The sequence below is a fragment of the Rhinopithecus bieti genome, unplaced genomic scaffold (assembly GCF_001698545.2).
Source record: "Rhinopithecus bieti isolate Rb0 unplaced genomic scaffold, ASM169854v2 scaffold_110, whole genome shotgun sequence".
NCBI classification, from domain to species: domain Eukaryota; kingdom Metazoa; phylum Chordata; class Mammalia; order Primates; family Cercopithecidae; genus Rhinopithecus; species Rhinopithecus bieti.
The window spans coordinates 3,500,838-3,522,684 of record NW_016803311.1 but is presented as its reverse complement, the minus strand read 5'-3'; the positions used below and the strand labels follow the sequence as shown (position 1 = coordinate 3,522,684).

The 21,847-nt window shown below is 40.4% G+C and overlaps 1 protein-coding gene and 1 pseudogene across 2 annotated transcripts in view; one reads left to right on the top strand and one right to left on the bottom strand.

The window, feature by feature from the left end:
* Window positions 1-4,910: 4,910 nt before the first annotated feature.
* Window positions 4,911-19,577, bottom strand: LOC108530226 (28S ribosomal protein S7, mitochondrial pseudogene; annotated as a pseudogene).
* EPS8 (EGFR pathway substrate 8, signaling adaptor) overlaps window positions 19,063-21,847 on the top strand; it is a 181,941-nt gene continuing 179,156 nt past the window's right edge. Inside the window, exon 1 of one of the 2 annotated variants that reach the window (XM_017873718.1) lies at window positions 19,063-19,850. The gene's annotated coding sequence lies outside the window, so the exon portion shown is untranslated. The remainder of the gene's footprint in view (window positions 19,851-21,847) is intronic. The other variant, XM_017873734.1, reaches the window with a different exon arrangement.

Sequence of the window (21,847 nt, the reverse complement as noted above, 5' to 3'; positions counted from 1 at the left end):
CTAAGCTCCTTGCAACAGCAGTTTACCTTTGCTCTCTCCACTTCCTCACCTTCCTTTCACCTTCCCAGGCCACATAGCTGCCACTCCATTGAAATTGCCCACACTTAAATTCCCTCACAAAGCACACTCTTCCATCTGTGCAAATAAATGTTTTGAATTTATTTTTGAAGCAGGACAGTTGGGTTTCAGTCTTGCCTCTCTCATTGATTTCCTGTGTCACCTTAGGCAACTTCACCCCTCTGTGCCTCATTTTCTCATCTGCAAAGTGGGGGATAATAATAATCCTTACTTTACAGGGTTGTCATAAGAATTGACTCAATTAAACTATGTAACCTGGTCAAAACAGTGTCTGGCATGTTAATAAAGTACATTTCGGACTGGGTGTGGTGACTGACACCTGTGATCCCAGCACTTTGAGAGGCTGAGGCAAGAGGATCTCTTGAGCCCAAGAGTTTGAGCTTGCAGTGAACTGTCATTCTGCCACTGCACTCCAACCTGGGTGACAGAGGAAGAGCCTGTCTCAAAAAATAAATAAAAAAGGCTGGGCACAGTGGCTTATGCCTATAATCCCAGCACTTTGGGAGGCTGAGGCAGGCAGATCACCTGAGGTCAGGAGTTTGAGACCAGCCTGGCCAACATGGAGAAACCCCGTCTCTACTTATACAAAATATTAGGCAGGCATGGTGGCGCACGCCTGCAATTCCGGCTACTCGGAGACTGAGGCCAGAGAATCACTTGAACCCAGGAGGTGGAAGTTGCGGCGAGCTGAGATCGTGCCATCGTACCCCAGCCTGGGCAACAAAAGCGAAACTCCGTCTCAAACAAACAAACAATAAAACAAACAAAAATAAATAAAATGAAATAAAAAATATTTTGAATACTTAGATATCACTATCTTTCCTGCTACATTGGTAGTTTTACTGTTAACCAGTTCACTCCTTCCAAGGTCCCTTCCATTCCTCCCTCTTTCCTGCTTTACTTGGTTCAGTTTTCCTATGTATTTCAGTCTCTCCTACGGGCCAGGGCAATGGGACTAGTGAGCTAGACAGCACACTGCATGTTTTCATGGGGGCTTGAACCCATAGTTTTCATCTAATCACCCTAGTAGCTGCTGCTCCTCAGTTTTCTGTGGAGGCTCCTTTTCTTCTTTCTGCCTCTTGATTTCATTACATTTTGTCTTCTTATTCTAGTAGAACACGCTGAAGATGAAGATATCCATGCTATACCAAATCTGTCTTCTGTCTTGACTCTTCTCCTAGGCCTACACTTTACACTACATCTTAGTTGTCTTCACCTGTTAAAAAGGCACTTCAATCCCAAGATCTCCAACACAGAATGGATTCTCTCCCCACTGCAGTCCCCTTGCCTGGTTTTACCCTGTAGCCAATGGCACTACCACCCATCTGGACACCCATATCAGAATCCTCTTTCCCGTTTGACTCCTCCACATCAATCATATGACAATTTGGCTTGCTTCTCAAATGTGATCTCTCTTCTCTATTCTCATGGTTTTAGTTCAGGCCTTCATTATTTTTCTAGTTCTTCATGGTTCAATCTTGGTAGGTTTTATGTGTCCAGGAATTTATTCATTTCTTTTAGGTTTTACAACTTGTTGGCAGATAGTTGCTCATAATTGTCTCTAATTCTTCGCATTTCTGTGGTCTTAGTTGTTATGTTGCCTTGTTTATTTCTGATTTTATTTCTTTGGGTCTTCTCTCTTTTTTTCTTTTCTTTTCTTTTTTTTTTTTTAAGACTGAGTCTTGCTCTGTTGCCAGGCTGGAGTGCAGTGGCACGATCTTGGCTCCCTGCAACCTCTGCCTCCCGGGTTCAAGCAATTCCCCTGCCTCAGCCTCCTGAATAACTGGGACTACAGTTGTGCTCCATCACTCCTGGCTAATTTTTTATATTTTTAGTAGAGATGGGACTTTGCTATGTTGACGAGGATGGTCTCAATCTCCTGACCTTGTGATCTGCCCGCCTCGGCCTCCCAAAGTGCTGGGATTACAGGTGTGAGCTACTGTGCCTGACCTTTTTTTCTTAGTCTAGCCAAAAGTTTGTTGATTTTTTTTATCTTTTCAAAACACCATCTTTCTGTTTCATTGATTTTCTGTATTTTTTGTCTCAATTTCATTTATTTCTGCTCTGACCTTTATATTTCTTTCCTTCTACTAATTTTGGTTTGGTTTGTTCTTGCTTTTGTAGTTCCTTAAGGTGTATATTTAGATTGTTTATTTGAAGTCTTTCTACATTTTTTATATAGGCATTTATTGCAATAAATTTCCCTTTTTCTACTGCTTTTCTGTATTCCATAGATTTTGATATGTTGTATTTCCATTTTCATTTGTTTCAAGAAATTTTTAAATTTCCCCCTTAATTTCTTCACTGACCCACCGGTCATTCAGGAGAACGCTGTTTGATTTTCATGTGTCTCTGTCTTCTCTGAGGTTTCTCTTTTTATTGATTTCTAGTTTTATTTCATTGTGGTCAGAAAAGATACTTGATATGATTTCTACTTGTTTGAATTAGTTGAAACTTGTTTTCTGGCATGAGATATGGTCTGTTCTGGAGAATGTTCCATGTGCTGATGAAAAATATGTGTATTCTGCAGCAGTTGGATGAAATGCTCTGTAAATATCAGTTAGGCTTATTTGGTCTTGTGTGTAGTTTAACTCTGTTGATTTTCTGTGTGAATAATCTGTCCATTACTGAGGATGGAGAGTAAAATCCCCTACTTTTATCGTATTGCAGTCTATATCTCCTTTTTCATCTATTAATGTTTGCTTTATACAGTTGTGAGCTCTGGCATTGGGTGCACAGATATACAAATATATAAATATTATAAAATTGTTATATCCTGTTGCTGAAATGACCCTTTTATCATTATAATAACATTTGTCTGTTTTTAAAGTCTTTGATTTCTAGTCTATTTTATCTAATTATAGCTACTGCTGCTTTTTTTTGTTGTTTCCAGTTGCATGAAATGATTTTTCCATTCCTTCACTTTTAGTCCATATGTGTCCATATAGGTGAAGTGGGTTTCTTGAAGGCAACATATAGTTGGGTCTTGTTTCTTTTTCCACTCAGTCACTCTATGCCTTTTGATTGGAGAATTGAGTCCATTTACATTTAATGTTATTGTTATTTCATCACCCAGGTATTAAGCTTAGGACCCATCGTAATTTTTCCCGATCCTCTCCCTCCTTCCACCCTCCACCCTCTGATAGGCCCCAGCATGTGTTGTTCCCCTCTATGTGTCCATGTGTTCTCATCATTTAGCTCTCACTTATAGGTGCAAGCATGTGGTATTTGTTTTTTGTTCCTGGAACACCAATAATTCCTGGATTTGGTCTGTCGAGGTAATTTTCTATATCTTGTGGGTGATCTTTATTCCTTTTCACTCTTTTTTTTCTTCTTAATTCTTTGACTGTGTACTTTCACATAGCCTGTCTTTAATGAGGGAAGTCTGAAAGAGGATATCCTATTAATATGGAAAGGATGGTTAGGGGTTTGTGCCTAGGGGAACCAACCTGTGGAATGTATCTCCTGCTGCATGGTGCTGCTGGTTGGACACTCTGATTTAGCATTTTCTTTCTTTCTTTCTTTCTTTCTTTCTTTCTTTCTTTCTTTCTTTCTTTCTTTCTTTCTTTCTTTTTTGAGACAGAGTCTCATTCTGTTGCCCAGGCTGAAGTGCAGTGGCACGATCTTGGCTCACTGCAAGCTCCGCCACCCAGGTTCACACCATTCTCCTGCCTCAGCCTCCAAAGTAGCTGGGACTACAAGCACGTGCCACCACACCTGGCTAATTTTTTTTTTTTTGTATTTTTTAGTAGAGACAGGGTTTCACCATGTTAGCCAGGATGGTCTCTATCTCCTGACCTCGTCATCCGCCTGCCTTGGCCTCCCAAAGTGCTGGGATTATAGGCATGAGCCACCGCACTCAGCCTTGGCATTTTCTTTGGCCAAGTTACAGAGCAGAGTTTCCAGGGCTGGGGATGGTAGTTCCTCTTCCTTTCCTTGTGTCTGGCAGCCTTCAGGGATATTTCTACCTACGGCACCTGGTATGCTTCCTGTGGTTTGAGGCAGGGACAGGTTTCCTGCTAGGGAACCCAGGATGGTGGAGAAGCTTGTTGCCCACCTTTATCTCACTTTTTCCAGTGTAGAAACCATGAGTAAGGGAGGTTTTCCACACTTTTGATGCCAGGAAGGAGGAAGCATGTGCTAGATATGGAAGTCTGATTTTCTTACTCTCTGCTCAAAGTTGTTTCACTTTTCTGTGGTCTCAGGAACTATCTCCTCCTCATATTTGAGTTCTATATATTGCTAGTGATAATCTCAGCACTATATATTTGTTTTTGGTTTTCTGTGGGGTTGGGGCGGGGAAGGGGCTAAAGCCATTTTGGAGCCCTATTTTTCTCTTTATAGAAGACTAGCCTTTGAGGTTTCTCTACTTCCTATCTTCCATTCCATCAATCTATCCAATCTAACACACTTTCTTTTTTCCCCCTCCAAACAGTTTTAGTGAATGGTAGTACTGTACCACATGGTATACCAGTTCAGTGTGAGAATTTCCTAATAAATCTTTTCTAACTGATACCTAAAACCGCTTCCTTTTATATCATCCAAAGGTCCATCCCAAGCTGAGGGAAGAGAAGCCCGGGTTCTAAGTTTCTTGGACGACATTTCCAAGACAATGTGCTCTCTCTTTATAAGGAGAGGGTGACAGGGAGAGACCAAATTTTAGCCTCAAAGAAAGAAGGATTACCAGGCAATAAATATACTGCTCCATCTTTCTCATGAGGCCTGCCGGCCCTTAAAAAGGAACTACATCCTTAACCCACAGCTATTTTTCGAAGTGGCAGTGGCTCACAGTATTTCTTGCAGTGGAGGGCCCTGGACTCCTTCTGGAACCTCTACCACCAGCAGTAGTGGGTCAGGGCATGGTTGGCCTTGGTCATCTTGTGCATGTCATGTTTCCTCTTGATCACTGAGCCCTGGTTGCAAAAAGCCTCCAGCTTCTCTGGGTAGCATCAACATCCCCTGGTGCCACTTAGTGATCATCCTTTATGGCCAGGAAGTGGTGACATTGGTAGGGTAAGGATCCAGGGATCCAGGAGAAATGGCCTCCCTTGAAGGTGGGTACCAGTCCAATCACAGGCTCATAGTTTTTCACTGCTTAGTGGAAGACGGAGTAGGGCAGGAGTTCCTAACCCACAGGCCACCGACGCGTGGTAAGGTTCATGGGCTGTTAGAAACCAAGCCGCACAGCAGGAGGTGAGTGGTGAGCAAGCAAGGTGAAAAAGCCAGCAATACCATCTGAGCTCCGCCTCCTGTCAGATCAGCAGCAGCATTAGATTCTCATAGGAGCATGAACCCTATTGTGAACTGCACATGCAGGAATCTAGGTTGCACACTCCTTGTGATAATCCAATGCCTGATGAAATCATCAATCCCTTCCAGCCCTCTCCCATCAACCCCCTCTCCCCTGTCTGTGGAAACCAGTTTCTGGTGCCAAAACAGTTGGGGACCACTGGTGTAGGGGTTGCGTTCAATAGTTGGCTGTTCCCCTGCAGAAGCATCATGGTACTTCTCATAGCTTCTAGAACATGAGTCATGCAGGATCTGGCTAGTACTTTGTTTTCTTCCTTCGTCATCATACTGGTTAATTTACTGATTATGGGGGTCTTCAAACACAGAGCTTGTTAACATTGTTGGAGCAGCTTTTATGAGCTGAGTCTCCTTGAGTTCCTGATCATTCTTCTCCTCCTCAGTTACTTCAGCCACTGGCTTGCCATAATGTTCCTTGTCAATCAAGGGATCTCTGAATTCAGGACCCTAGCAACTCCACCTCACCTGAGTTAGCCCTGGAAGCTGCAAGACAGTCCACGGCACACCTAGCTCCAGGCCTGCTCCCTTACACACTTTTTCTTTTTTTGAGACTGAGTCTCGCTCTGTCACCCAGGCTGGAATGCAGTGATGCGATCTTGGTTCACTGCAAGCTCTACTTCCCGGATTCCTGCCATTCTTCTGTCTCAGCCTCCCGAGTAGCTGGGACTACAGGTGCCTGCCACCATGCCTGGCTAATTTCTTGTACTTTTAGTAGGGACGGGGTATCACCGTGTTAGCCAGGATGATCTCGATCTCCTGACTTCATGATCCTCCCGACTCAGTCTCCCAAAGTGCTGGGATTATAGGCGTAAGCCACCATGCCTGGCCCCCTTACACACTTTCTAAAGCACAATCCTGTTTATTAATTCAACCATGTATTCACTCATTCACTCATTTATTTAATAACATGTAATATAAACACACTGTGTGCCAGGAATTGATTATTTTATTTCCCTCTTTAAGTTCCTTTAATGGTGCCTTGACTCCTTGTTATTTGTGCCTATTGTACGTTCTGTGTTCCTGCCTCCACCTCCTGCCCATTCCCTTGATAAACTGCTACATGTTTTTCATAACTCAGCTCAAATTTCTCCTTATTCATTCATTAAACTCTGCCCAGCACTGAGGACATATAGCAATAAACAAAACTGACAGATATCCCTGCTCTCACAGAATTTACATGAGGGAAACAGACAATAAATAATTCAACGAGTTCTTCAGATTGTAATAGCTGCTGTGATAAAAAAGCAATGTAATGCAATAGGGAGGGAGAGAGAGTGAGCGTGTGTGTGTGTGTGTATATGTGTGTGTGTGTGTGTGTGTGGGTTTAGGCAGGGTAGGGGTATAGTTTAAATAGGGTGGTTGGTAATTGAAATCTTTTCTGATGAGGTAGCACTTGAGCTGAGAACTGAATGAAGTGAGTGAACCATGTAGCAATCTGGAAGAAGAGCGCTCTAGGGCAAGGGCAGAGCAAGTGCTAAGGCGCCGTGGCCGATGCATGTCAGAGCGCTGGAGGAGGAACATGGAAGTTGGAAGCCATTCAGTGAAAGGAAGCACAGCAAGTCTCTGTTTGTGCAAACCCCTGGTTTTGCACAGCAGCATCAGGCACTCATTTCCCTGTGCTCAGGTAGCGCCTGGTATTAAATTGTACTGGTATGACATGGTATATGGTTGTCGTTATTTGTTTATGTCTGTCTAATTGCTAACGACACTGCATGCCCTGAAGGGTGGGGACCATTTTGTACTTTTTTTTTTTGTATCCCTAGGGCCCATCCCTGTGCTTGTCAGGTACTTGGACCTTTGCTAAATGGGTGAGTCAGAGGCCCTCAAGATGCTTTCTTATGCTTGAGTCACTTAATTGGGTTTCTTTGTTCTTACTTCTCCCGTACTCTTCTGGAGTAGGGCTTTCATTACCTGTTTCTCTTAACACTTGGTATTGATGTTTGACCAGCATTGGCTACTTCCCTCCGGGAACCTTGAGTCTTGGACATTCCTGTGTTGATTTCCATTTGTGACCCTGTACTCCTCCTCAAAAAAAAAAAAAAAAAAAAAAAAAAAGAAAGAATTTTTTTTTTTGAGACGGAGTCTCGGGCTGTTGCCCAGGCTGGAGTGCAGTGGTGCGATCTTGGCTCACTGCAAGCTCTGCCTCCCGGGTTCACGCCATTCTCCTGCCTCAGCGTCTCGAGTAGCCAGGACTACAGGTGCCCGCCACCTCGCCCGGCTAATTTTCTGTATTTTTTTAGTGGAGACGGGGTTTCACCGTGTTAGCCAGTATGGTCTCGATCTCCTGACCTCGTGATCCGTCCGCCTCAGCCCCCCAAAGTGCTGGGATTACAGGCGTGAGCCTCTGCGCCCGGCCTCCTCAGATTTCTTATGTGTTGCAGTGATAAGTATGGCCTGTGTGGGCATTGCCACTAAGGGCTCTACATGTTGGAGCTGTGGAAAGGCTCATACTGACAGCAGTAATAAAGGAGGATAAATGCAGAAGGCAGGGGCAGAATATGGAAGGACTTGCAAGTTGAGCGATAATAAAAATGTTGGCAATTGACTGTTATTGTTTACAAAAATCATGCTGAGATTCTACTTTTAATATTTTACAAATACTTCATTATTTATTGTCATAACCTTTTTTTGTGCTAGAGTGAATACGTTTTAAACTTTAGCTTATTTTTCGATGACCAAAATGTCATATATACATATATTATAATAACATGGTTTTATAAGATCCTGAAAATAGATGACATCTATAAAATGAGACAACGTCTCTCTCTCTTTTTTTCTCTCTTTGTTTTCTTAGAGCAGGGAGTGGTGGGTTGTTTTAAAGATAAGTATCTCAAAAATTACAAATACAGGTGCAAATCACTAGCAAACAAAAAAGTCCCTAAATTGTTGAAATAGGTTTTATCATGAATATGAGCAAAGTTTATATATCTTATTACAAAACAATTTTGGGCTGCTTACTGAAACCTACTTACTCTAATTTCATACATAATTACAATGTTGCTATCTATTTCATTAAGTCACAGCAGATTAATAGTAATAAATTAACAGGACAGGAAAGGTGGTAGAGGAAATCATAGCAACAAAACAGATGGAAGGATGCCAGATTGCATAGAGGCAGGAAGACTTAGAGAAACAGACTTCGAGTCCTCAAAATGGTAGCCATGACCTCTACACCCAAGACAAAACAACTCAGGCACCCTTTCAGTCACTGCTATATAAGTGTGCAGTAACTTATCTGCAGTGCCAAATCAAAAGACTCATTTTTTTTTTAAGTTTGTTTGTTTGGGTTGTTTGTTTTCAAATTCCATTTGGTAGCAAAGCCTAACTTGTACTTGTTTGACAGCAAATCTTATCTGAACTGATGTGAGGCAACTTAGGAAGTTCATTCTAATTTGTGGGAATATGTTTTGCTGCAGAAATAAAGTGTTAATTACAGACCTTATTTGGGGTGGGATGAATATATGGTATAAGCACCATGTTCCCTTTACAAAATTAAAAACATTTGGTTGCAAGGGTTTTGGTTAAAGGTTGTGTACCTCTGTAGTACAGTCATGAATGTCCAGAATGATGAGTGTGGTTCATAAGATCAGAAATGCATCCTTTGGCCAGGTGCAGTGACTCATGCCTGTAATCCCAGCACTTTGGGAGGCCGAGGCAGGCAGGCCTCTTGAGGTCAGGAGTTTGAGACCAGCCTGGCCAGTATGGCAAAACCCCATCTGTGCTAAAAATACAAAAATCAGTCATGCATGGTGGCACACGCTTGTAATCCCAGTTACTTGGGAGGCTGAGGCAGGAAAATCGCTTGAGCCCAGGAGGCGGAGGTTGCAGTGAGCCAAGATTGTGCCACTGTACTGCAGCCTGGATGGCAGTGTGAGACTCTGTCAGGACGAAAGGCAAGGAAAGGAAAAGGAAAAGGAAAAGGAAAAGGAAAAGGGAAGGGGAAGGGGAAGGGGAAAGGGAAAGGAAGAAGGAAGGGAGGAAGGGAGGAAAGAAAGAAATGCATCCTTCATATGATAAAGTGAAGAAAATTATTTGAAAGCTTTGCATTTACAAAGTGTTCATTAAAGTGATACGAAACTTAGTGTTTTTGGGAAGCCAACAAGTGTTTATAGTATACTTTAGAGATTTTCTCCTTCTTTCTCTGTGTGTGTTGGGGGTTGTGTATGTGTTTCTGAGTCCTTTAAGATGAAGTTACATTTAAAATCTGTGGGATATATTTGCTCTTGCCTTGCCCAAATTGGGATTTCTTAGCAACCAATGAATTTTTGATTAAAAAAACCAAAGCAAAAACGAAACTGGGATTTCTGTGCTGTGATCAGGAACATGATCTTTAAGGTTGTTGGCGTTACCTTGAGTACAAGTGATCTCAGTGAGATAGCTATTGATAAATGTGAATTTGCATTTTAAAACTTTCCAAATTCATAATAGGAGTTTTCTTTTGTTTTATTTTCCCTGCTGAGGATTCTGCTGTTAAGGAAGAAGAAAGTTTGGGTGCCAACTAAAGGAAACAGTGTCTGTGTTTGCAATGCCAATGAGCTTACCCAGGGGGAATTGTTAAATAGCCTAACGATTATTCTAGCTCAGCAATCCTAAAGATACGAAAATGCAACTTTGGACATTAAGGATGGGAGTTTTAAAAATCTGCCCAAGTTCTAGCAGGAGTAAAGAATTGAGAAACATGAAAAATCCACACTGAATAATAAAATATTACTAAGTTAAATTTTCTCTGCTACAAAATAATACACGTCCATGGCTTAAAATTCAATTATAGAAATAAATTAACTGAAATAGTGAAAGTGACTCCTATTACACTGTAACCTCGCTTCCATAAAAATACCAGTAGAATGTTGGCTTATATTTATTTGTTATTCTTTTTTACATAAGTTAATTCATACCACATAATTTATTGCAACATGCGGTCTCCCCCTACCTTAATGAATATATATCTTGCTGTCTATCCTAGCTAGTAGTTAATGTCACCACCTCATTTTCAATTGTATAGTAGAATTCCATTTTAAAACTCTACTATAATTTTAAACAGATAGTTTTTTGAAGGGTTTTTCCCCCCATGGTTATTTTACTTTCTTCCCTTTTCATTGTCATCTGTTTTTTTTTTTTTTTTTTTCCTTAGGCACAAGTAGGAAAATAAAAAGCCTAGATCTGATTAGAAAAAGCTGTAAATAGTGAGATAAATGCTGTTTGTAAATGGCAGATTTCCAGTTCTGCAGAACAAACAGCACCATTCTCTCAAAAAGATAAAACAAATGTCTTTTTTGCATTTTAAAGAGCATTCAGCTGTTACTAGTAATTGGATCAATAACTCTCAAATTCAAAAATTAAATTTCCCTCAGTTATACAGAACATTAAATTTCTGGTGGAAATCAACCTTTTCATAAAAACAAACTTTCACATTTAAAATTGGAAACAGAATATCTGTGCTCTTCTTCAGAAAGCATTTATTTATTTATTCTTTAATTGACAGAGCTCATCAGTCATTCAAAGGTCAGAGATAATAGGGAATAAGGCACTCTGATGACCTGAGTCCAGGTAAACAAGAGAATATGACTGGAGCACTTTCACCACAAATTAGAGCAACAATTCCATTGTCCTTCTTCTGTCATTCTGGCTCATCTCTTTTAGCCTTTCCCTAGCCATGGTTGTCTCCCTGCATTAAGGTCCTCCCTACTGTATGTAATTCTACGATTTTTCTCCCAGGAGGAACAAGAATAGTAATTAAGATGAGCACCCATGACCCACCTTACAATACTATTGCAACTTACCTATGTTAGCTTCCTCATTTCATTCCTTTCCTGCCTTTCAGAGCTAACTACTATCCTGAATTTTGTGATAAACATTCCTTTGTTTACAAACTAATTTTTGTCAAACGTATACTGCTCCTAAATAATAAATATGTAGTTATGCTTTTCTGAGATATCTTAAAAGGGTATCTTATTGTGCATAATCTTCTATGACTTTTTTCACTCAACTCTAAGTTTCGAAGAGTAATCTGTACTGAGGAACACAGTGGTTGCTCCCGCATGTTCATTGCTATAGTCTATTTTGTTAACAGAATATACTAGAATTTATTTCTCTTTCTTGCAGTTTTATGTATTTATAAATTTTATTATTATGATTTCTTATTCTAGTCATACATTATTGGGGAGTCTGTTTTTTTTTGAGATGGAGTCTCGCTTTGTCACCCAGGCTGGAATGATGCAGTGGCGGGATCTCGGCTCATTGCAACCTTCTCCTCCTGGGTTCAAGTGATTCTCCTGCCTCAGCCCCCGAGTAGCTGGGATTGCAGGCATGTGCCACCACAGCTGGCTAATTTTTTTTGTATTTTTAGTAGAGACGGGGTTTCACCATATCAGTCAGGCTGGGCTTGAACTCCTGACCTCGTGATCTTCCCGCCTTGGCCTCCCAAAGTTCTTGGATTACAGGCATGAACCAGCATGCCTGGCAGGGAGTCTGTTTTTAAATCCCATTTAAATTAATCTTTAGAAATTAAACTGTACAATTAATTAAAATTTCATTTTAAACTTAAACGTTTAAAAAATTAGTCTGCTATTGATTTCTAACTCTACTGCCTTACAAACAGATGAGTCAAGATCAGAGGTCAGTGAATCACCGCCCTATGGGCCACACTTGGCCTGTCACCTGTTTTTCTACAGCTGGCAAACTAAGAATGGTTGGTACATTTTAAATGGTCAAACAGCACAAAAGAAGGATAATATTTTGAGGTGTGTAAAAATTACATAAAATTCAAATTTAGTGTGTCTTACATTAATTGGAACACAGTTAAGGTCGTTTGCTTATGTGTCATCTATGGCTGCTATTGAGCTACACAGTGGTAGACTTGTGTAGTTGCAACAGAGACCACTGACCTCCAAAACCTTAGCTTTTGTTATCAGGTCCTTCACACAAAAAGGTTTTTAAACCCTTTTCTAGATGATGCAAATTCTCAGAAATGTGTTAAGGTATCCTGGTTAATTTTTACAAATATTTCTTTTGGGTTTGTTGAGTATGTGTATTCTCTAATTGCTATACGCCACATATGTATTATACGTATGATATATATATATATATTGATATAGGTCTTTATATAAATAATCTATATATATATCGAGAGAGATAGAGATAGATATAGAGATATATAAATAACAGTGGGTGTTGAAATAGCTACACTATGATAATAGGTTTTTCAATTTCCTCTTGCAGATTTTATCATTATGTGATGACCTTTCCTAGCCACAATGTTTTTTTATCTTGAAGTCCATTGCATGTGATGTCAACATAGCTATACTAGCTTTAATTATTACATAATTGATATATCTTAAGCTTTCCATGTTCTTATGTTTGTAAAAACATATAGCTATATCTTTAAAAACTGCTTTGACTCTGTCTTTTAACTAGAGAGTTTAGCCCATTTATATTGTGATTATTTACGTGTTTGAATGTTTTTCTCCTCAGTCTTTACCTTCGCTCTTTCTATGTCTCCTTTTCTCCTACATTTCTTTTTTCTTGCTTTTTAATGGCCTACAGAGGAAGACTGGTTGTTAATATTTGTTTACTTCTTATTCTTTTTCCCTTCCTCTACTGGTTTGGAATTTCTACATCACATTTCCGTTCTTTTAGAGTCTTTAAAATATTGTGGAGTGTAATGGTCAAAACCATGTTCTCTGCTTGAATTCAAATCCCAACTTCATCACATACTAACTCTACGATTTGTGACCTTTGTGTGTGTGTGTGTGTTTACCTGTAAAATGGAGGTTGTGAAGTACCATATGGATCATTTCTCTTAAAATCTTACTGTGAATATTTTTCTTAAGGACACTTAAAATTAATATATTAACCTCCTCAAAACAATACAAGAACCTTAGAATGACTTAACTCTAATTATCCTCCTTCTGACTTGTAAGTTATTCTCCAGCATTTAAATTGTGTCTTTTAAGCCTCACAAATTTCATATTATTTATTAATATTATTTTGTACAGACCAGGCCTCTTTATATTAACCCAGATATTTATCAGTTTATTTCTTCACCATTTTTTCTTGTATTCCAGTATTTCCTACTGGGTCACTCTCCTTCATTTGCAAGTGTATCGCAGAAGTTCATCTAGTGAAGGTGGTAAAAAGAATAGTTTTAATCTAAAATGTCTTAATTCCATTTTGTTCTGAAAATATAGTTTTCTGGACACTAAATTATAGGTCAACGGTTATTTTCATTCAACATTTTGAAGATATTTCACTGTCTTCTGGCTGCCATATTGCTGCTGAAAATTATTCAGTCTACTTGTTTTTCTTTTGTAGGTAATATTACCCCCCTCGATGATTTTAAGTTTGCCTTTTCCCTTGGTGTTTTGAAATTTCACTGTAGTTTATGTTGGTTTGCTTTTTTTCATGTATCTTACGTGATACTTGTATATGTACTGCCTCTATTTCATTTTCTTTTCAGGTATCCTACTTGATACATGTACATAGCCAGGACTTCCTTTTTGTGTAGATTCATGTTCTATATTAATTTTGGAACATTGTTAGCTCTTGCCTTTACTCCAGTGCATATCAAAGTATATTTTATGCAGGATCCAGGTCTCTCATTCTGGGATTCTAATTAGAGGTGAGTAATCTCTTAACATTCTCTATATTCCATCTCTCTTAATGTTTATTATTTTCTCTCTTTTTTCACCTTCTGTGATGCATTCTGCATAATTTCTTCATATGTAGCTTACATTATTCTTTTCAACTATGTTTAATTCACTCTTTAACTCATTTATGGGGTTTTATATTTTAGCAGTTATATTTTCCTTTCCAAAAGTTCTAGTGCGTTCTTTTCATGTATGCCTAGTCATCTTAGATAGGTTTTTATTTATGATTTTAATTTTTCATTTCTTTATACAGCCAGATCATAGCTAATTAGTTTTTTTGCCTCATAAATCAAATTATGTTTATTTATTCTGCTAACACTCATGTCAGCAGAATTTTCTTATATGGCTTGAGATCTTTGATTATGAATTCCTATTTGGTTGATGTTTATTTGTGGGAAATTCTGGGACACTAACTTGAGGTTATTTTTCTCCAAAGAGGATTTCTGTCTATCTCTCTTGAAGAGGAACTTGTGGACCCAAGGACCTGAAACTATACTGACTTCCTTCCAGCAGAGTCAGCTAATATGGGATTTAAAAGATTAGCTTCTTCACCTTGTAGCCAGTTTAAGTCTTATTTAAAAGATTACTGCCCACCCCACCTGCTTCAGCAATTTTGTTTTGTTTTGTTTTCATTTTGGACCCTGAGAGATTCCCTTTACTATCTCAGAGTCCTACAATGCATATCAAAGTATATTTTATGCAGGATCCAGGTGATGTGTAGCTGGAGAACTTTTCAAATCATCTAATTTACCTTTCTGTGTGAAGCTTAAAAAAATACATGCCAACTCTCTACACACATTTAAGTATAGTGTATAAGATGGGGAGTTTTTTGCCTGAAGGAGCTCCCAATGTCCTCTATATTTTATTTTGTTTCCTCTTTTTTCTTAGATTTTCATTACCTTTTCCATGTGTTTCATTTGGTCTCTTTCCCCTTTTTCCTTCTTTCAAAATTCTCTCTTGATTTACCCTCTTACTTCAGCTACACTACTGGATTCAACTAAATTATTATTTCAAATTATAATTATTAGTGAGTCCAAAAGCATTTGTTGAATGAATGACCATTTCACACTCATTAAATTCTTCAAAAGATTCAAGTTCTTTTCAGAACTTCAGTGCTTTTTACTCAAGTAACACTGGTTGGATTTTTTCCCTTTATGGAAAACTAATTCTTGATTATTAAAAAAGATGGAAAAGCAAAAGATATCATCCATGGGTAAGCAATGTTGTATATGCATTTATTTATTTTAACTAATATAGTTTCTTTTGGTGAAAATAGAGGATATATTTGGAAAAAATTTCCTTTTAAGAATACTTCCTGTCATGCTTCAAAATTTCTATACATTTACAGTTACATATTACAAAAGAAATTAGGGCATTTTGACATTTGAAGGCTAAAGCAAATTGAGTTTGTTAACTCATATGGGTGTAAAGAACCATAACTAACAAGAAATATAAATATCAGTTACAAAGTAAGAAGCAAGCCCAAGCACCTCCTAAAGTGAGAACAAATATAATAATCCATGTAATTTGGTTTGTTCTTTCAACAATGTGAAATAATAACAATGGTGGTAGCCAACCTGAAATTACTTGTCTACCAAGTTATACTTAGAAGATTTAGATAATAATAATAATAATAATATTCTAAGCTACAGTGTACCTTTTCTAGATTTACTCATGGATATGTTTTACGTTATATGGCTTTAAGGCTGTGAGTCTACAGAGGTATACACAGCAGTCCCTAAATTATACTCATACATCAGAATGGGGAGTGGGAGTGAACAGGGATGTTTGAAGAATTCTTCTGACTCTTGGGTAATGTGGAGATAGCTCTTACTCCCCAGATAAAATTCGGTCATTATAATTGCCCCACATTTTCTGTATGTAGCATTAACACCCAGCTGTAGACTCTGCTCCTATATTTTGGGACAGAGTATTGCTCTGTCGCCCAGGCTAGAGTGCAGTCACATGATCTTGGCTCACTGCAACCTCTGCCTCCTGGGTTCAAGTGATTCTCATGCCTCAGACTTCCAAGTAGCTGGGACTACAGGCATGCACTGGCACACCTGGCTAACATTTGTATTTTTAGTAGAGATGGGGTTTCGCCATGTTGACCAGGCTAATCTCGAACTCCTGTCCTCTGGTGATCGGTCGGGCTCGGCCTCCTAAAGTGCTGGGATTACAGATGTGAGCCAACGCACCTGCCCTGCTCCATATTTTGAATGCCCCATTCACTCCAGGTATCTATCTCCATTCTACATCATTCCTACATCATTTTCATCCCAAATGCCAACCTAAACCAATGAGATTTTCAAAAAGGAAAAACTTGTGTATAGTGATACTCCAAATAGGTAAGTTTGACATAGGTTCTTAACAAAAGTATAAACCAGATTATTAACAATGGTTTTAGTGGGGATCACTAATACCAGAATGGGTTAATCTGAAAACAGATCTTAGCTAACTAGTTTCCTTTTTTTTTGAAAGAGTTTCTTGGACCAGTAGATTTGGGATGCCAGAAACAGTAAATGTTTATTTCAGCAAAGCATCTAGAAAAACTTCATGAACTGCATGTTGGTTATGGTATGGTTGCATGAACCAAAGTGCTTGAAAAGTATTGGTTCATAACTGACTGTTATCTTGGAGATCTATTTTGGCGGTGGACTGTCTGAAGATATAGGGGAAAAGAAACCCCAAACCTAAGTGTTCTTTTCTATTTTCTTATTCAACAATCAACATAGAAGACTTCTGTAAGCTCTGGTTACCAAGAAGTGTGTGAGAATTTCCCCTACCAGCAATCAATCAATCAATCCTGCAGCAGACAGAAGCTGGGTGTCTTCAATTCAATTCTGATACTATCTACCTGGAGATAATGTCAGATCCTACAGGTTGAGGGCTCAGTCCTGCAAGACTACACCGACTTTGATGCCAATCAAAAAAGCCCCAGGTGGCTTTACTTGTGCTTCTGACTGAACAACTAGAAATTAGGGTTCCCATGACTCCCTCCTTGGGTTTGATTATTTTGCTAGACCTGCTCACAGAACTCAGGGAAACATGCTTACCATTTTCTTATAAAGGGTATTACAGAGGATACAGTTGAAGGGATGCATAGGGTGATTTATACCCTCTTTGGGAGCACTGCCATCCAGGAATTTCCAAGTGTTTTGTTATTCATGTTCCCCTCTCTGGAAGTGCATGTAACCCATTATTTTTATTTTTATTTTATTTTATTTATTTTTTTGTGGAGGCTTTATTGCGTAGGCGTGATTGTTCAAGTCATGGGCCACTGGTGATCAGTTTAATGTTAACCAACCCCGGAAGTTAGAGGGTGGGGCTGAAAGTCCCAACACACTAATCATGCCTTTGTCCTCCTATGACCAGTCCCCATCCTGAAGCTATCCAGGAGCCCCCAGTCATCAGCCAATTCATTAAAATACAAAAAGATATTCATCACTTTGGAGATTTCAAGGATTTTAGGAGCTATATGTCTGAAAATGGGATGAAGACCAAATATATATTTTATAATATCACAGGCTCTTTTTAAAGCCTGTTCTGTGTTACTGTTTCTTACTAGACATAGATGGAGCCAAATAAGGTATATTTATTAAATTTACAAATGTTATGTTAAAAGTGATCACTAGTATTTATCTGAAATTATGTCCTAAAACAAACACGATAAAATTTAATAAGAATAAAACAAAAATGAAGATTTAAATACGTGGAAGTATAGACTACGTAAGGTGGAAGATATGGTTTAATTTAGTTCATGTGAAATAGACTTGGGTGTTCTATTTGAATCTAGGTAGTGTGTGCCTGGATCAAAGGGGTGGCTGATCAGCAGCTGGAGAACTGGAACTCAGTTCTTGGCCCACTGTATTTGAATGTTGTATTCTGAGTGCACAATTTAGAGAGGAGAATGAAAAAGCAAAACACATGCAAAGCAAGGTGAGTAGTGTGATTATGGCAGCTCACTGTTATTTGAAAAACAGTTAAAAGAGAATTTTTGAAGAAATGTATTAGATCTGTTGGTTACTTAATAGTTGCTCTACTATTTCAAAGCTTGCAATGTCTATAAAGAATGAGATTCATATTGTGTGGTTCCTAGGGGCTGAACCAAGATGAGTAGTATAAGAGAAGTTGATTTGATGTTCATAAATGATACAGGCTATGGCGTTAAGCAGACCTAGTTGTTAATTCTGGCGTCAGTCACCATTGGCTTTGGCAAAAAGAAGGAAACTTCTGGGTTTCATTTTCCTAATGTGTTTAATAGGTATAATAAGGCCTATCTCATTTTAAGGACTAGAAATAATGTGTGTAAATTGCTCAGTTCCTGGCATAGGTATTCAACAAATAATCATGGTTATATGTAATGATAAAAAAATAGAAATTTACAACATTGGAAATGTTCAAGTGGATAGTGGTGTGGTGGGAATATTGGAGAGAGGATTCCCACTTAAAATAGGGGACTGGACTTAGCCGTTAGATCGATTCCAACTTTTAGAATGGTTTTAATGTCCACCTTGGCATGTTATCTCGTTTCTCCCTGACTGTGCTTTTATTTGCTTCACAGAGCAAGCAGGTCCAATTTCTTTTAACCAAGTTTAATTTATAGGCTTTCGTTGACTTTTGGAAGTCAACTGACTTCGAAATTAGGACAGCATGGGGAGATTGGGAGAGTAGTTATGACAATGAGGAGTTTTAAGAGTGAGAAAACACAATATCTATGAGAAGATGGACTTCTCTTTTAGAGGCTCCATGAGCTACTCAGACTACTCAGAGAGGAGGTTACGAGGGTTGGTTAAGGCACGAGAGGCACAAAGTGAAAGAAGCCTCCACTACTTCAAACCACATCAGGGCTTTTGGCAAGAGCTACAAGAAAAATAGACTCCCAGGCAGCCGGGCGAGGCGGGTCTGGGCTTGCAGGCTGGAGCTAAGGACCGGCAGTTGGGACAGTCCCAGGGACCCGATGGAGGGCCTTGGGCACCACCAGTTTTACCGCATGGGTTGGAGAGACAAAAAAAAAAAAAAAAAAAAAAAAAAGAGGAAAGCGACAAAAGGGGGAAAATAGGTCCGAGGGCCAGAGGAGGAAGACGAAGGCTGGCTGGTCATTAGGGGCGGCTTGTTTGCCGCCATAGGGCAGGGGTTACGTGCTGCAGCCAGACCCCGGGTGTTGCAACCCGAGCGCCTTCTCCGCCCGGGGCGTCCACCCTCGCTGGGGGGCGAAGCTCTCCACACGCTCTTTGCTCCTTCCCGCGCCTCCTGCCTGCTAGTCGGTCCTGCTAGGGCACTTCTGGAAAACCCGCTGTCGGCTCGCTGCCTTGGTCCGACTTTGATCGCGGCCTTGATAACTTGGCGCAGCGCCCCGTCTGCTTTCCTCCGGTCCCTCTCCCGCCCACCCGGCCTCACCGGCCGCTTCGCCTCCAGCGCTGGAGTCGACCAGAACTCCGCGGCTCGGCTGCCGGCAAGACCCGGAGAGCGGATTCCGCTCCTGGCTGCGCGGCGCGCACTCGCCTGCCCGCCCGCTCCCTCGTTCCTCGCGCGGGCACTGGGCATGCGCAGCGCGCGGTTGGCACTGGCCGCGAGCGGGCGGGCGGCTCCAGACTTCACAGGCAGCAGCTAGCGAGGCTGTCTCGCCCGGCGCGAGGCCGGCGCTGTGCTCGCCTCGGAGATCGCTGCTCTTCAGCTGGGCGCAGGAGGCGGCTCCGCGGCTCGCCGACTACTGGCTGGGCGCGAATCAGATTGGGGGGCTTTCTCCCGGTCCCCTCCCACCTCGCCTAGGATCGCGGCGTCTCCGGAGAAAGCCGTGGCCCCGAGGGCGGATCCGAGGTAAGAGCCCCTTGGCGAAAGGCGCTGGTCCGGGGGTCCGGCGGCTTTGACTCGCTCGATTTTAAAAATCCGCCTTTGTGTGCTGGATCGGAGCGGTGCCAGGAGCCGCGTCCGCCTCCCTTCACTTTGCTTTCAACTGGTGTTGGCAGCCAGGTGCGCGAGGGCGCTGCGGCCAGAGGCGTTCGCTCACCGGGTCCGGGCAAGCCGCGGGGCCCGTGCAGACCCGCGCCCAGGGCTCCGGGAGGCTGGGCTGGGAAGGTTCTCCGTGGCTCGGTGATATTCGTGGTAACCTGAGCTTCCGCAGATACACCTGCGCTCATCTGGTCCGTGGGGCGACTGCAGACCGAGTATCCCAATCTCGGCTTATTATGTTAGACTTGGGATTTGTTGAGCTGCTCTCCCCACCCGCCTCAAATGGGGAGGGGTTCTTTTCAAAATGACCCTTTAGGACAGGGTCCCACTCCCTTTCACCCCCTCGACTTAAGATAGCTCATTGTTTCGTAATCGTTGTCAATGCCTAATTGCTGTTGACTTTCTTAGCTTACTCCACTTTACTCACCATTTTACTTTTGGGAAGACAGACGGCTTTTCTCCGGTTGTGGTCAGTTCATGCATTTGAAATGGGTTTCCCCACCCATGTACCCCCTGCTCTCTCCGATGTTCTCACTCTTACTTTCCTTCCTAGGACTACCTGTTTGCAAAATCTTTGCACCGATCGTTCTCCTGCAGTGTTTCTTGAATTCTCTTCCTTCCATAGGGCCCCTAGTACTGTTGGAATCTCGCGGGGGGCAGGACGCCGTGGTATTAGGATTTGAAATCCGTAGACATCTAGAGCGGTGAAGCATTAGGATTTAAAACTCTCCTTTACAAAATATGTTTCAGTGGAAAGTGTTACTGCTTCTCTTTTCAAGGTTTCTTGCCTTAGATAGTAAGAGGAATAGGTAAAAGAGCTAATATGTTAGGATGAGTTCAGATAAAACTTGACTTCACATACGTGAAGAGTGTGATTTTTTGGCTTTGTCGTTTTTGAGAAATAAGAGAGTTAGGATTCCGGGCAGGCTTCTTTATATTGAAAATAATAATCATAATAAAAAAACTCTCAAAGTAACTGTGTTGTATATTGCCTCTAGTTTATTTTCATTGAAAGGACTCTATTCTTCCACAGCTCCTTGGCTTCTGGAAAGTGAGCAGTAGTAATGGACATCATGTGGTAGTGAGTCTATTGGAATTAAAGTCAATGTCATCCTGTCTCACCTAGTATAGAATTTTTTGTTTGGGATCGCAGTTTTCTAAACATAATTGCTGTAGTTCTTAACTTGCTGGTGTGGAAAATTTTTGGTCACGAATTCACACTTTTACTTACAATTTGAAAGTTAAAACAGTATAGAATTGTCACATAAAGGGTAAGGTAGAATGTATCACAAATACAATAGTGTTAATAGAATGCCTTTAGTGCAGAATACACAGATTGAGACTTTGTAAGATTGCACCACAAGTCATTCACTTTATAGCAGGAAAAAAGAAGGAAAATATAATTTGCTTTTAATTCTACTATACTGAAATAACCGCTGTTTACAAGACTTGGTGCATTCTCTTTGTAATTTTTTTCACTTCCCAATGTCATTGAATATTATATATAGTAATTTCTAGCAAGTGTAATTTAACTGAGACTATTAATAGCCCCACTCTTAATAGGGTGATGTTTCTTTTGTTTCCTGTCAGGAACCTAATGTCTAATTTTGAATATTTTGCTTGTTTGTGATCAAACATAAAGATTCATTTTGTTTTTATTTCTAGCTTTTTCCTGCTTTCAAGGTTTTATCAATACTGATTCTTTTCAGATACCAGTTCTTTTCTATGCTATGGCATAGGCTTGCTACTGTCTACTTCGTGTTTATTACATTCCAAATCCTAGTTGTTTTGTTAGACTCTATTTCACACCCTTTCCCCTACTGCTTTTTATTCTTCTCTCTATTCCCTTCTTTTACATACCTCTT